A 14,113-nucleotide genomic window follows, 5' to 3' on the forward strand; every position below is an offset into this window, starting at 1 on the left:
AGAAGACTACTGATATCATGACAGTAAACAAAGTGTTTGTCTTCGGAAAAAAAGTCCACAAAAATTTGTTCACGCTTCCTGAAATGGGATACTTTAGCTGACCAGTGAAGTACATTCTTTTCTTGAAGCCTGGAGGCTAATAACTCAGCTGCTTTCTTTGATAGGCCCAAATCTCTTACTAAGTCATTCCATTCGGGTTGGCTAAACTGCTGAGGGGTTAATGACTGCTTGGCATCAGAAGAAGACCCTTCAGATTCTACAACCATTTCCTCATACATCTTATCAAAATACACTTGATCACCATGTTCACTTTCTTCATTCTTAGAAGAAATGAAACCATTGAGAACTAGAACTGGGAGTGTCTCAGAGTGTGGGATAGGTCGTATTGCTGAAAGAATATTAGGATATGAGATCATATGCCTTTTTTTCTTGCTGATGCCCTTTGTATGGGTCAGACAGAAATAACAGTCACTGCTGTGGTCCGTAGGTTCACACCAAACCATGGGAATACCAAAAGGCATTCCTTTGTGTTTTCCTTCTGTCCAGTCATAAAGCATTTCCTCACAATTATGACACACTATATGAGGTGCCCAATTCTTGTCTTGATCACCAAAGGAAACTTGAAAATAGGCAATATATGCACGTGTCACAAATGATGAAATATTGTGCCTTTGACGTTGAAGTGTGTAACAGCCACATATATAACAGAGGGTGTCAGGACTATTCTTATATTTACGCCTACTTGAAGAAGCCATGATTGAATCCTAAAACAAAATAAGAGGGTGTTTTTTATCAGATAATAATTTTTTACATTTAAAAACAACTACAATTATGTAAAAGTGATGCTTGTAAAACATTAATTGCCTTGTGGTTATGTTCAATCCAAGAGTCGTTGCCGTTTAACTCCAATTTAAAAACCAATGCATGCCATTAACAGTAACAAAAAGAGATTAAAATTGCATAAAAACTAGAGCATGCACCAAAAATCGGATTTCAGATTTGGAATCAGCGATGCAGAAATATATAGAAAAAAGTTATAAAACCTCATGCAACAGAAAATGAAAAAAAATTGTTCCCCAGTAAAAACTATCCTGCTGTGGTTATGGGTCATCTTGGGAAGATATTCTGTAGGATATAAGCTACCCGTTCACTTGGTGGCTTACCTTTAACCCTCTAACATCTCTGTGAGGTTGACATCATGATTCCCCCGTTTGATAGAGGAGAAGATGGAAGAGAGGTTATATAATTTGGCTAAAGTCATATGTAGAGATCAAGGCAGAGGCTGAGTTTGAACTCAGCTTTGTTTGACTCTCAAGGTCATGCGCTTTCTCTTTCTATTCCTATAACACCAGCCAACAGTGCCTTACGCTCTCTTCCAATAAGTGTCTGTTGAGTTAAACTGAATGCAACTGAACCTAGAATGTGCTTTTCCTTGATGATGTCAAAACAGATACATTTCTTGCTCCTCTTCATCATGGTCCTGCTCCTGGTGCTCAGTGTCCCACAGAAGGAGGAGGATGGCAAACATGTGTCGCTCCTGACACTGGCAGTTCAGATTGTCCATTTCTCTTATTCTCTTGGTCAGTCTTGCTCGGGGGTTATCACTCCCGTTTCTCTCGAAGAACCATGATGATGACAGTTAACAGGATGGCACTGGACAGCAGGTTCTGCTAGGAGAAGCTGTCTCGGTGTCCTCATTGCACACACGGGGAGGTAACCATGTGAGGTGCTGGGTGTGTTAAGTATCTAAATTGTGATAACCATTTCACAGTGTGTACAGATACTAAAATATTACATTGTATACCTTAAGATATATTTATTTGTCCATCATACCTCAATAAAGCTGGAAAAACCTACAGCAGTCACCTCTGGCATTGATGGAAGAATTGAATAAGTGGGCAATGAGCTGCCCAAGGCAGGTGGTCCTCTCCACTCCCCTCCCAGAGTCGAGTGAGATGGGCAGCTGGATGAACCATGGACCAGCGTCCTAGGCATGTGTTGTGGGTGGGGGAGGTGGCCCAAAAGAGTCCACACTTACAGTCTGTGGAAGAACCCAAAATTCTCACTAACTCCACTTTATCCCTTGAGACATCAATGGAGGATCAGTGCTGTTTGCTTTTATTGAGAATCACACAACACACCTGTTCTGTATTAAGAAACCTTGCTCTGAGCCTTTCCAGAGTCTATGGGATGGAACGGTGAAACGTGAAATTATTAGCAAGGTGCACACGTGTGAAATGTTTAAAGTCTTGATGCCAAAAGTGGACCTGCTGAGAGATACTGTCACACATTGTACCAGGCATTTCACTTGTGTGTCTGCCAGTGACCTCTGGGCCATCACAGAGTACCACTTAGGCCAGAAATCAGTTTTCCTGAGATTAACAAGAGCTTCCTGGTTCTCCAGGAGCCGAATAAAGGTTTGAAAGCCTCCCAGTCAAGAACAACATCTAAAATTTCTCCATGGACTGGTCAAGCAGAGACGTCATTCTTGCCCTAAGGATTCTCAGCTGTTACGTTGTCACTGTGAGACATGGATGGCTACTGCTATTTCTGGGAATGGAAGTAATAAAGCGGTTGGCACACAGTTCATGGTAGATGGTGCATGAAGCGTGGTACCTGCCCCTTGCACCCAGCCCTGGCTCATGACTGCACAGAGCCTCCTGAAGCACCGGACATGACACAGGAAACGTACCAGTACAGAGCTCGGTTTTCCTTTCTGTGAAATGGGATGATGGTAGTGCCTATCTCTGCATTGTTTTAAGCATTAATTAAGATGATAGATATATTTTATACTAATGGTTGATTCTTAAGAAGAAATCTATTCTAGAATCTATGTAAACAATAAATTAATAATAAAAAAGAAAAAATCCATTAAGGTTGGGTTTTTTAACTTAAAAAAAAAGTTGGAACCTGTTTTTATTTCAGAGGAAATTCCTTGCCAACCTACTTGGTTGAGAAGCTGAGACCTGGGAGAAATGGAGAAGGAGGTAAGGTATGGCCCTCTGACCATCAGCACGGTCAGCCACACAAGGTTTCCATGGTCTTGGACGGCTAGGACGTGTCCACGTGAGAGGACTGGGTAGGGACCCTCCTGAGACCTTCCATTACAGCTGTATCCGATCTGAAATTGGATGTTAAATGGTATCTGGATGATGCCCACATGCCCCCTCTCACAAAATCTAAGAATTAAACACAATTGTCAACCTTCAGCCCACCGTAAGCTCAGCAACTTCCCCTCAAATTGGCACTGTAAATCCAAGCCCTGCCTAGTGACCAGAGCATAGCACTGTGGTGACAGTGAACAAATGTGTGCAGCTCACTTTAGTAGCATGAAATCAGATGACACGATGTGCTGGATGTACCTGTTCCCTCCAGTTGTGATCAGCGATTCTGTGTAAGAACAAATCCCCCTTTCTGAACGCTACTTCATAATCAGTTCAGTTTCCAGAGTAGCCTTCCCGGGAACTTCTCACCAGTTCCAGTTTCCATTGACACCTGTAATGTCTGCAAGTACTCTTTTCCTTTCTCTCTAAGATCCTGTTGACTATCTCTATTTCCCTTGAAATTACTCGATTCCTTTTATTTCCAACAGTGATTCTTCCCCTTTCTCACTCAGCATTTTTTTCTATTCATTAGAAGAGAAGCAATTCCTCAAAAGAAAGGCCATGCTGGTGCAGAAAGGGGGGAATGTTAGATAGAATGAACAATACATGAACACAACATTCTATTTCTTTTTTTGTTTTTAAGTGAGAGGAGGAGAGACAGAGAGACAGACTCCCTCATGAGCTTGGATGTGGATACCTGGCAAGATTTCTGCTGGTGATGCTCTGCCAATCTAGGGTTGCTGCTCTGCAACTGAGCTATTTTTAGTGCCTGGGGTGAAGGCTCCAGGGAACCATCCTCAGTGGGGTGAAGGTGGGAGCAAATTGTTGGAACAAATTGATTCATGGATGCAGGAGGGGAAGAGAGATAGAGAAGAGAAAGGGGGAGAGGGACAGAGCACATTCTCACTTCTCCTGTGTGCCCACACTGAAAGTTGAACCTGGGCTATCCACACACGGGGCCATCGCTCTACCACTGAGGCAACTGGCCAGGGCCAAGACTCACTATTTCTGTAGTAACGTTACGCTGGTTTTCTTGTCTCTCTTTTCTCATCACAACACATAAAATCCGGCATTTCTTATTTTTCACCAATCATAGTAGTACCTCTTATAACAATCGTAAAGACTTATGGCAATGTGGCAGTGGGGGGAAGGTGGCTTCTGTAAGACAAGAAAGCAAATTGCTTCCATTTTTAAAGGTGCTAAGGAGCTTCAATTTTGTCCTTAAAGCAATGGGGATTAAGTGAAGAATAATAAAACTTTGACAAGAGATGTATGATCAAATATATACTTCAATCATTAATTGGTTCCACAGATATTACTGTGTGTGTGTTCCAGGCAGTATTCTAGGTACAAGAATCTTTCAGCAAATAGACAAAATTCCATGCCTTGTTGGAGTGCACATTCTAATTTAACAATCAAGAGTTTATGGAAAAAAAGGAAATTGCAGGTTTTAGAGAAAAAATATAGCAAGGAAGGGGTATAGAATGCTGAGCTGGGGGCTATGGTATTAAATAGGGAGAACTAGATAGGAGTCCCGGGGAAGAGGACACTGTGGAGGGACCTGCCAAGCTGACATCGTGGGCAGAGCACTTTGGGCAGGAGGAGCAGTGGAAGCAAAGGCCCTGCATGTCCAGGACCAGCAAGGACCTGGGACGGGGGACCAGTGTCAGGGAAGGGAGGCTGGGTGGGTCATCCAGGCCACCACAGACGTGTGGTCTTTTTCTGCCTCTGAATGATGTTGCTTGTTCTTCAATGTCTTGTTTTACAAATTAAAACAAAACAAAACAAAACAAAACATTTTTATTTTTTTCTCTTAAGCTATCTATAACTCACATTAACATGGTTGATGCATCTCATTCATTTTCTCTGAATGAGAGGAAGAGCCATTAGAGTCCCACTGGAAAGAGCCTCTGGCCACAGCAGTAGATGCCCCACACTCTGGGTGAGCATATCAACCAAACAGAAATCACTAAGAAAGCAAAGTGCCGACCTGGTAGTTCCGTCAGGCAGTGTGTCACCTTTTGCCTCTATGTCTTTAACGTAATGTCGTATCCGAAATACATCACAGCGTTCTCTTCTAGAATGTCAGATTACAAATGTTACAGCCTCTTTCAAAGCTGTGTCTATCTCAGATATAGCACAAATATTCCAAAAATTTATACAGAACCACAAAAGACCCCCAGTAGCCTCAGCAATCTTGAGAAAGAAGAATAAAGCAGGAGGTATCACTCTAGCTGATATCAGACTATACTACAAGGCCATTGTAATCAAAACAGCATGGTATTGGCATAAGAAAAGGCATACAGATCTATTGGACATAACAGGGAATCTAGAAATAAATCCATGCCTTTATGGTCAATTAATATTTGGCAAAGGAAGCAAGGGCATACAGTAAAGACAGTTCCTTAAATGGTGTTGGGAAAATTGGAGAGTTATATGCTTATAAAAGAAAAGTAGACCAACAACTTATATCATATACATGAATAAACTCAAAATGCATACAATAGATTAAATGTAAGTCTCAAAGCCATAAGCATCTAGAAGGAAATATAAGCAGTAAAATCTCAGACATCTCTGATAGCAATATTTTTGCTATCCATCTCCTTGGGCAAGGGAAACAAAGGAAAAAATGTAAAAATGGGATAAAATCCAACTAAAAAGTTTTCACAAAGCAAAAGAAAACATCAACAAAATAAAAAGGGAACCCACTGAATGGTAGAACATATTTACCAATGATACATCTTATAAGAGCTTGATTTCCAAAATATATAAAGAACTTACATACTTCTACAACATCAGGAAGACAAACCATCCAATTAAAAAATGGGCAAAGAACTTGGACTTGGTGAACATGTTAAGGACACTACTCTTTTATGGATTGTTGTTGTATTGGCCAAGAGTTTTCTTAAAGGCTTTAATCACTGAAAAAAAAATAGAAGACTGGATAAAGAAGATGTGGCACATCCAGGCGTCCCCAAACTACGGCCCGTGGGCTGCATGCAGCCCCTTGAGGCCATTTATCTGGCCCCTTGCTGCACTTCTGGAAGGGGCACCTCTTTCATTCGTGGTCAGTGAGAGGAGCACTGTATGTGGTGGCCCTCCAACGATCTGTGGGACAGTGAACTGGCCCCCTGTGTAAAAAGTTTGGGGACCCCTGCAGGGTATGCTACTCAGCCATAAGAAATGATGACATTGGATTATTTACAACAAAATGGTGGGATCTTGATAACATTATATGGAGTGAACTAAGTAAATCAGAAAAAACCAAGAACTTCATGATTCCATACATTGGTGGGACATAAAAACGAGACTAAGAGACATAGACAAGAATGTGGTGGCTATGGGGGAGGGGAGGAAAAGAGGGAGAGGGAAGGGGGAGGAGGAGGGGCACAAAGAAAACTAGATAGAAGGTGATGGAGGACAATCTGACTTTGGGTGATGGGTATGCAACATAATTGAATGACAAGATAACCTGGACATGTTTTCTTTGAACATATGTACCCTGATTTATTGATGTCACCCCATTAAAATTAATAAAAATTTATTTATAAAAAAAAATGGGCAAAGGACCTAAATAGACACTTCTCCAAAGAGGACATACAGATGGCCAATAGACATGAAAAAATGCTCAACATCACTAATCATCAGAGAAATGCAAATTAAAACCATAATGAGATGTCACCTCACACCTGCAATAATGGCTACTATCAATAAATGAACAAAGAACAAGAGCTGGAAAGGATGTGGGAACCCTCCCGCACTGGTGGTGGGAATGCAGACTGGTGCTGTCACTGTGGAAAACAGTATGGAGTTATCTCAGAAAATTAAAAAAGGAACTGCCTTTTGACCCAACAACCCTACTTCTGAGAATATATTTAGAAATCCCCCAAAATAATTGGAAAGAATATGTGCACCCCTAAGTTCATTGCAGTGTTATTTACAATAGCCAGGATTTAGAAACACTGCAAGTGCCCATCAGTAGCAGAGTGGATAAAAAGTTGTGGTACATTTACACAATGGAACACTATACTTGGTCATTAAAAATGGGGACTCTTACCTTTTGTGGCTTCATGGATAGATCTGGAAATTATTATGCTAAGTGAAATAAGGCAGTCAGAGAAAGAGAAATGCCATCTGATTCCACTTATATGTGGAATTGAATGAAGACAATAACTAACAAAATAGAAAAAGCATTGATACATGGTACAGACTGACAGATTCATTTATAGGGCATTCATTAGAGAATAGATGTGTAATTTTAAAAGGTCAAATAACATCAGCATTTTGATTAATAAGATTTAATATCAATTAGTGAAGTTATGTATAAACTATTTGTTGTCAATACTTCTATATTCCCATAAAGAAACAGAATAAACAGTTCCCACCTGAGCCATGTGCTCATCACAACTTACATGCTGGCATCCTTTTCACTGTGGGTAGCTGTCACATAGCTCAATGCCTTTTGTAGGGTATTGTGGCCAAGAGTCTGTGCCTGGAAGTAGGTGGACAGGGACTGAAATCCATGCCAACCACACATAACCAGTGGGTCTTTAGTTAATTGACTTCTCTCTGTCACTGTTAGGATTCTTAGTTATGTACAACAGAACTGTCTGCCACTAGTGCCGTGATGGCAAACTTATGACATGCATGTCAGCACTGACACACGTAGCCATTTTCAATGAGACACCGGAGAAGTATGTGGCTGCATGCCAAGAAGGACGTTTCATCCTGGGCTCCTACACGGCCAGGTGCAGTAGGCGGGGATAAAACATTTGCTGTAGTGTAGACACTGTGCCGGAGGTCTGTAGGCCAAAACAACAGAACTCCGGCACAGAGTGTCTAGTTCTGGGACTTCCGGTTAGGTGGTTAGGGGATCTTTGACCTCTCTTCTGGCCAGTGGAGCAGGGAGCAGCAGAATGCCACGGGGGACGCATCTCTGGGGGCCCTGTGATCGCCACTACCAGCAACCACATAACCACAGCAACCATCATCCAATCTACTGTTCTGGGGTGTCGTGATTTCTAATTGACCATCATTACTGAGATAAGTGAGGGGGAGGCTGGGAGAGGCGAGGGCCTGTGCTATGGGTGCCGTTTCCCACCATTAGAAATAGCAGCAGCCATCTTAATTTACATAAGATGCTACTTGCAGAATTTCAAGACAGCATCTGGGCTCAGGTGTTTGTCAACTTGAGGTCAAAGCTTGAGAATCTGGAAAGGTACCGCTTGGAGAATCAAGAGGGGTGCTACTACGAACAGGAAATTTGGAGTGCCTGGAACTGATTACCAGACACTTTTAGCACCCTGAAAAATATAGCAATGGCTTTACTCACAATTTTTCCCTCTATGTACTTTTGTGAGACCTTATTCTCAGTGTGTTAAATAATATCAAAACCAACAAAAGAAACAGATTGACAGATGAGTTAGTAGTGCTTGCTTGGGCTTGAAGTGTACAAAATACCAACCTTCAATTGAAGATTTAGCCAATGAAATTCAGCAACAAAAAAGTCACTAATAGGCAGGTTAGTTAAAGAATTCCCCTCTCCCTCACTGATCTTAGTTCACGACACCCCACACAAGTTAAATAATATCAAGACCAACAAAAGAAACCGACCTACAGATGAACAAAGAAGTCACTAAGCAGGTAAGTTAAATAATTAGTTTTTGGTTTATTAAATACAGTTATATATTGCAATTATATATTTTTTGTTATTTATACTATAAATATCGCGAAATTATGTTTTTTTTTCTTGAAGTGACACACTACCCAAGTTATGCTTGGTTTTTTGGTGAATTTTGACACACCAAGCTCAAAAGATTGCCCATCACTGCACTAGTGTAATGCAGGACATGAGGAAGCTCCAAATCTCTGGGAGGGCAAAGGAATTCGAAAAGAGCCAGAAATAACATGCAAATTACACTATTTGTCCAGTGGCTTGCCCAGGTGTCTAGGCAAAGAACTGAAGACTTCACCATAGATGTGCAGTCTGAGATCTAACAGATAGAATCCTCACCACTGCTACTTCTGAAAATTCCGTGCCCATCACTCAGTTTCTAAATCTGTAAAATGTGTATCATAACAGTACCTACCTCATGAGGTTATTTTGAGGATTTTTAAATTTTATTTAATCATTTTTAAAGAGAGAAGAGAGGGAGAGCGAGAAGGAAGGAGGAGCAGGAAGCATCAACTCCCTTATGAGCCTTGGCCAGGTAAGCACGGGGATTCAAAGTAGCGACCTCAGTGTTCCAGGTTGACACTTTACCCACTGCGCCACCATAGACTGGGCATATTTAGAGGATTTAATAACATGATATCCATAGAGGTCAGTATAATTTACACACACACAATTCTCAGTTAATGCTACGTCTTTAGTTCCTTCTCTTCCTCCTTCCTTTGCTTCTCCTTTATTTCCTTCTTTCTCCTCCTCTTTTATTTTCTTTCTTGTTCCTTCCCTCTCTGTTCCCCAACCCCTTTGTTGCTCTTCCTCCTCCTTAGGGACAAGAAGCAGCATATAATCACTCAGCCTATGACATAATGTTCCTGGGCCCAGAGGAGTTACAGACAGGGAGACGAAGCGGCCATCATGTCACTGGATAGCAGCATGAACTAACAAACCTGCAGCACACCTACCTCTTCCTTTTGCATCTACCCCCACCTGCCCCAGTGGCATCACATAGGAAATGGGCTTTCTTCACACCAGAGCCAGGAGATGGGGGAGGGAGCTGTGCTGGAGATGGGAGCTACATGAGGGCCAGGGTGTTAGAGCACATCTTTGTTCTTTAAATCTATACAATTCCCATGCCATGAACAATGTACCATACATCTATACACATACAGGTAGAGAATTCACGTACCGTAAAATTCATCCTTTTGAAGAATACAATTCAATGGTTTATAGTATGTTTACAATTTGCAACCGTCATGTAATCTAAGTTCAGAACATTCTCATCACCCTAAAAAGAAACCGTGTTTCCACTGACAGTCATATCTCCCTCCCTCCATGCAGCCTGAGGCAATCATACATCTCTTCCCTGTGGCTGGATAATATCCCACTATGTGTGTGGAGGTCATATTTGTAAGGTCGGTGGATAATAGGGGATGGTCATGCGGGGAACCCAGACCCATGAACTTTGGCTAGGACTGCCCACAACCAAGCGCGCCAAAAGAAGCTTCGCAGGAACCCTTTGGAAAAAAGCGACCGTCTGCCAGCCAGTGGGATTTCACCACATCATATTGCCGGACTTCCCTAGAGGACCCTTTAAATATCTCCCACACAGTATAATCCTTGCAACTTCCCTGGCCTCCATCTTTCTTTTTTGGGGGCCAGGGAACCTTGCCGGATAGGTTGCGTGCTCTGTACTCAATAAAGCCTTTTGTTATTCCGTATTTCGTGGCTCTGGCCCCTTCCTTCCTTCTTGGCAGGGAAAAATACCTTACATTTTGGTGCAGGAGAGGAACTAGAGAGAAGTCCCTGGTTCAATCCTGGGTTTCGGCACCAAAATGTAAGGTATTTTTCCCCACTGAGAAGGAAGGAAGGGGCTAGAGCCACCAAGTGTGGAATAACAAAAGGCTTTATTGAGTACAGAGCAAGCATCCCGCCCAGCAAGGTTCCCTGGCCCTGAAGAAAGAAAGATAGAGGAGATGGAGGCCAGGGAGGTTGCAAGGATTATACCATGTGGGAGATATTTAAAGGGTCCTCTAGGGAAGTCCGGCAATATGATGTGGTGAAATCCCACTGGCTGGCAGACGGTCATTTTTTTCCAAACGGTTCCTGTGAAGCTTCTTTTGGCGCGCTTGGTTGTGGGCGGTCCTAGCCAAAGTTTGCGGGTCTGGGTTCCCCACGTGACCATCCCCCATTATCCACCGACCTTACAATATTTTGCTTATTCATTCACTGTTCATGAACATTTGGGTTCTTACCAGGTTTTGGTGATTATGACACTGCCGCTATGAACATTCACGTACATTTCTGTGTGGATGTATGTTTCATCTCTCCTGGGCAGGTGCATAGAATTAGAAGGCCTAGTTGTATATCAGCTCCAACACTGAAGAACTGCCCGGGTGAGGGCAAGGATTTTCATCTGGGTTGTTCACTGCTGCTACAATGATGGCATATGGTGAACTCAACATAAATATTAATTAAACAAAAAGAATAAATGAATATAGTTCTCTGGTGAATACATATTTTTTATATACAAACATGCAGAGAAATTTTGTTTGAACAATAAATATGAAATACAGTTGTTTTTCTTTTTTTTTGTAACGGATGCTTATTGAAAATGAGATTTTGAAAATTCCACTCTGGCTTGTGTAATTCTCAGAGTTAGTGATGTCCTGTGTGCCACCCTCACAGACTGAAACAAAAATCAATTAACTGAGTGTGAAATTCAAATGAGATAATAACACATATGCTAATACTCAGTTAACATAAAACAATTATGCATTAGAGAACGAAAAAAAATATGAAAGTAATTTCTTTACTCTTCTAGGCTGTTTATTGGTTGGCAGCTGAAAACCACACTTTAAGACTGTATCTAGGACCCTAACAGGATGGCTCAGTGGACAGAGCATCAGCCCGGAGTGTGGACGTCACTGGTTCAATCCCCAGTCAAGGAACACATGAGAAATGGGCATCTGCTTCTCTTCCTCTCCCTCTTCCCCTTCTTTCTCTTCCTCAGGTACTGAATACAGCTCAATGGATTCCACATCGGCTCAAGACTGAGGTTGCCAGGTTGATTCCAGTCATGGTGCCTGTGAGTCTGTCTATCCCAGCTCCACCCACTTAAAATAAAAAAGGACCCTATCTAAAACATGAGAACAAGGATTTGAGTCCTAACTTAATTCATTCCCCATTCCCTCACTCGTACGGTCACACTTCCGCCCATGAGCGTGTATCCTGGCGTGCATAGCAATCAGCTATACTCAGTTAACAGGAATTCCTTCTCCAGAATAGACCATAGGCCTGTACGGGGCAGACACTTTGTCTGGAAGGCCTTTTATATTCCTGGAATCTGGCCCACAGCAGGGCACGTAGCACAGGCTCAAGGCAGTTTTGGAATGAGTATGAGAATGAATGAGTCAACTCCTGTGACATTATTTTGGTGCTGATAGGCCATTTTCTTTTTTCGTGAATGATTTTAAGAACTTAAATCTAAGCTATGCATTTATATAATGTGTGTATGCAACTATATATTGTTATGACATAAATACATGTATATATGTGATTAGAAGAATAAACGTAAGTACAAATTCGTAAATTGTGCATATCTTCAAATTATTTTGCAAAAGGCATGCATTATACTTTCGATAGGAAAAAACAATGTAATAAATGTCTTTTTAAAAAGAAAGAAAATAACTTATTTCTAGGTTCTTAGTAACATTCTCAGTAATTAATGCAGCTGTGAGCTGACTTGCATAGATGAGCTTGGCAATGGTGTGCACGAGAGGAAGGTGCTGCAGGACTTAAGAAAAAAAAACACAAGACACAGTGTAGGAAAAGGTGGGTACAGGGGACTCCCAGTCTCTAGGACTGAGAGCCAGATCTCTGCAGCCTCGTTGTATTTATTCGTTTCTTTAATCATCAAGCAAATTAGCAGAGCCTGGGTTCAGGTGCAGAGAGGATGATTAATTACACCTTTCAGGTGTGCAGGGATCCGCTGCTTCCTAAACAAAATTACCCGTGCTTGCCATGGGTTCAAAGTCTGCACCCAAGATTGGTTTCAGGACAGCAGTCTACTTGGCCTTTTTCCTACACCGACTCCTTTGGTTTGCATGCGTTTTCATGATTATAGCTTTAGAGTGTTTCAACTTCAAATTTCCTTTGATTTTTGTCTTTTTTCTTCTAAAATGAATAATATTTTCACTCAAATTCCAGAAACTTATTGTAAGAAAATTTTATTAGAGATATGGCAGAGAATTTTTAATAGGTTATCACAGCATAGCAAAAGATTGGAAATATTTGAAATCAGAATTATGATGAAATAAACTATGTATGATGACACCATGGAATATTATGCATTATTAAAATGCTATGGATTAAGAATATTTAAAGGCAAGTAAAATATCTATCATGCAAAATAATGTTAAAATCGAAGAATCTGCATTCTGGGAAAATGATATACTCATATATTATACTAAATTATTAATGTGTATGACATTTATTTCTAAGCAATGAAGTTCTGAGTAATTTCATTTTTTTCTTTGCCATCTTCTTAATTTTTAAAATTACATATGATCATGAAATTGCTATTATAACTTGAAAACATTATTGTAGGGCAGTTCCTTTGAATAAGAGAAATCTTTCAAAATATAAATTTGAACTTTGCTTGACTACTAATTAATTAGCAAAATAAGCAGAATTAAAAAAAATTATTAGATTGAAAGAAATTTAGTCTCAGAAACAACACAAAATAGTCAAAATGTCCTTCAGAGAGAACGGATAAAGGCACTGTGTGCAGTCAGACAGGGGAATGGTATTCAGTGCTAAAAGGAGCAATCAACCATGAAAACACATGGAGGAGACACACACCGATTACCCAGTGAAAGAAGCCAATCTGAAAGGGCTACCACTGTGTGATTGTGACTGTCTGACACTCTGGAGAAGCAAAACCAGGAAGGAAGGAAGTAGGTCAGTGGCTGCCAGAAGTCAGGGGAAAGGAGGGGTGATAAGTAGAGCCCAGCGGATGCCCGGGGCAGGGAACTATCCTGTATTCTACCACAGCGGTGGATACACCCAGTTCCAGATTTGTCCAAGCTTATACAGCCTACAACGCCAAGAGTGAGCTGTGATGGAAACTATAAATTTTAGTTGACTATGATATGTTAATTGATTATGATAGGTTTATTGACTGGATCAAAGGCAATGCATGTAGTTATCTAGGACTTCAACAGTGAGGGAAGCCATCATGTGTGGTCCTGGAAACACCCTGCTTACTTCTATTTAGCCATCAGCCTCAAACTGCTCTAAAAATTTAAGTTCATTAAAATAAAAATTATAAAGCAAAATAAAA

Source organism: Saccopteryx leptura, chromosome 5 (genome assembly GCF_036850995.1).
Source record: "Saccopteryx leptura isolate mSacLep1 chromosome 5, mSacLep1_pri_phased_curated, whole genome shotgun sequence".
NCBI lineage: Eukaryota > Metazoa > Chordata > Mammalia > Chiroptera > Emballonuridae > Saccopteryx > Saccopteryx leptura.